This window comes from Monodelphis domestica, chromosome 5 (genome assembly GCF_027887165.1).
Source record: "Monodelphis domestica isolate mMonDom1 chromosome 5, mMonDom1.pri, whole genome shotgun sequence".
Classification (NCBI taxonomy): Eukaryota; Metazoa; Chordata; class Mammalia; order Didelphimorphia; family Didelphidae; genus Monodelphis; species Monodelphis domestica.
The window spans coordinates 29,470,517-29,472,959 of record NC_077231.1 but is presented as its reverse complement, the minus strand read 5'-3'; the positions used below and the strand labels follow the sequence as shown (position 1 = coordinate 29,472,959).

General features: G+C 40.0%; 1 pseudogene; it reads left to right on the top strand.

Moving 5' to 3' along the window:
• Positions 1–243: 243 nt before the first annotated feature.
• LOC130454796 (40S ribosomal protein S23-like) lies at positions 244–654 on the top strand (annotated as a pseudogene).
• The last annotated feature ends 1,789 nt before the right edge of the window (positions 655–2,443 follow it).

The following is a 2,443-nucleotide window of genomic DNA, read 5'->3' as shown; positions in this document are numbered from 1 at the left end:
AGCTTAATAAATGTTTTTCCCCTTCCCCTTCTCCCTTCGCCAGACTGAAAGGAGATCACTATACAAGAAAAGTTACTGAAAATCTCCTTTTTTATTAGTTATCACTTGGGCAGACTGGAAAAATACTCTGGATGCAGGTTCATCATCTGGAAATTTCGGGATAGGAGTAGGGTAGGGGTTACTAAACTTTTCTGCAAAGAAATATTGCCTTTTCCCTTTTCTCTTGGCTTGGACGGCTGCATCATGGGTAAGTGCCATGGTCTTCATACAGCTAGAAAGCTCTGCAGGTACAGAAGAGACCAAAAGGGTTGTGAGAGACAGTATAAGAAAGCCTGCTCAGGCATTGCCCTGAAGGTCAACCCATTTGGAGGATCATCCCAAGCAAAAAGGATTATCTTGGAAAAATTTGGTGCCAATTAGCCATCGGGAAGTGTGTGAGAGTTCAGTTAATTATGAAAAGGGGGGAAAACTGCCTTTGTTTCCAAAGAAGGTTGCTTGAATTTTATAGAGGAAAACAATGAGGGTTTGGTTGCTGGATTTGGTTGGAAAGGTCAAGCTGTTGGTGATATTCCTGGGGTCCCCCTCAAGGATGTAAAAGTTGCAAATGCTTCCCTTTTGGTCTTGTTCAAAGGTCAGAAAGGAAGACCAAGATGATAAAAACTATATGATACCATTGCCATAGTAAAAAAAAAATTCTCATTAAAAAAGGAAGTATGATAAAGTGGACAAAAACTGGTCTAGGGCATTTCCTTGGTGAGGCACTTATTGCAAATTTTCAATTGGTGAATTGAATCAAGTCAGGAAATCTAGGCTCAGAGTTCTAACTAGGGCAGGGGATCATGGCTTTGTCCTCAAGGTGCCAAATTTAGAGGGTGCTGAAAGTGCTTTCAGACCTTCAGCAGTGTAGTAAACACTCAGTAAGCAAGAATAATTAAAATAGGAAGCTGTCCCACAGTGGGCTGGGATCTGGGATGTGCTGTTGTGTTTGGGAGCATTTCCCGCACAGAAATCAGCAAATGCTACAAATCATAGTTTGATTTATTTCTTAGACTTATGAAAGAGATAGAGGAAGCAGTAATAATGCAGATTAAACTTTAAAAGTTTGTCATGGGTCCATTTCTTGCTCTCTTTTCTCCTTTTCCCCTGTCCCTCCTCACTCCCTTCTAGCTGTTTATGAAACATTTACCAGCATACTTCTAGCTAAGAAGAATGTATCCCTTTTTCTTAATCCCCAGCTAGGCTACCTCCTAAGTCCAATATTCTATTTCCAAGTCTTTAGGACTCAGGGAATCCAGATCTTGAGTGACTTTCTTAGAATATTTCACTTTAACATTTATGAGAACATGCTTCACTTCACTTGCCTCAGGCCAGGTTTATGATACTTATTTGGGGTACAAAAAGAGCTGTGTTTCATCTCTTCTTTTCCCAAGTACTTCAAACAGCAGCTGTGAACAGGCAGAAGCTCTGTCTTGGCTCTTCCCTGGAGAACGTGGAATGTCTCTGAAGCCTAGGGGAGTTGGAGCTGGATACTTCTGCCCCAATAATTGGGATTCCAGCAAGGGAAGTAATCTCTTGTCCATTTGCTGCCAGAACAACATTTCTATGAACACTTTTTCTATGGACATATTCTGAAGTGATGTGTTCTGAGCAGGATGCTCAACTCCTAGCTGCCTTTCGGTCTAGGGTAGAACTGAGAGAAGTCATAGAAGTCATCTGGTTATCATCTCTTTATTTTCTTTTGAAATGTACTGTTAGCCTATTTTTTCCCCACACTTACCTAAAAGAAATAATGAACATAAATTAATTTTCTCCCATTGGGGTGATGAAAGAGAAACAATAACTTTTTAACAAATATGAATAGTCAAGCAAATCAACTTCCCACATTGGCCATGTCCAATATATATTGCCCCCCGGAGTCCTTCATATCACTGCTCATCTGTAATTATGGTTAATCAATTCCCAGGACACTTATTTTATAGTCAAGGAATCTGAAGCCTAGAAAAAGGAAAGGACTTTCCAAGGCTACACAGAAAATCAATTACAAAACTGGGGAGAGAAGCCAGGTCTTCTGACTCCAAATCCATTGCTACTATACCGCACTGTCTTCATTGGTCTTAACTACCGGTCACTCAGTGGGTCCTTGTTGAATCAGGTTAGCTGATAAGGGAGAGGTGACAGAAGTCTGGAGAAGAATAAGCAATATAGTATGCTGAAAAGATCACAGGACTTGGTACTTTAAATATTCAATATACTATCTATATCAGTGTGAATTATTATTAGCATCATTCTTATTTTGTTATTAGTTCTTTGAGGTTAGTTTCTGCTCTAGCAATTTCAGGAAAATTAATGAAAAACTGAAAAATCCACAAGGGAAGCCTAATGGTCTTAAACCCTAATTTCACTCTGAGGCTAACAGGGACTCCTCTGAGAGGACTCAGCATCC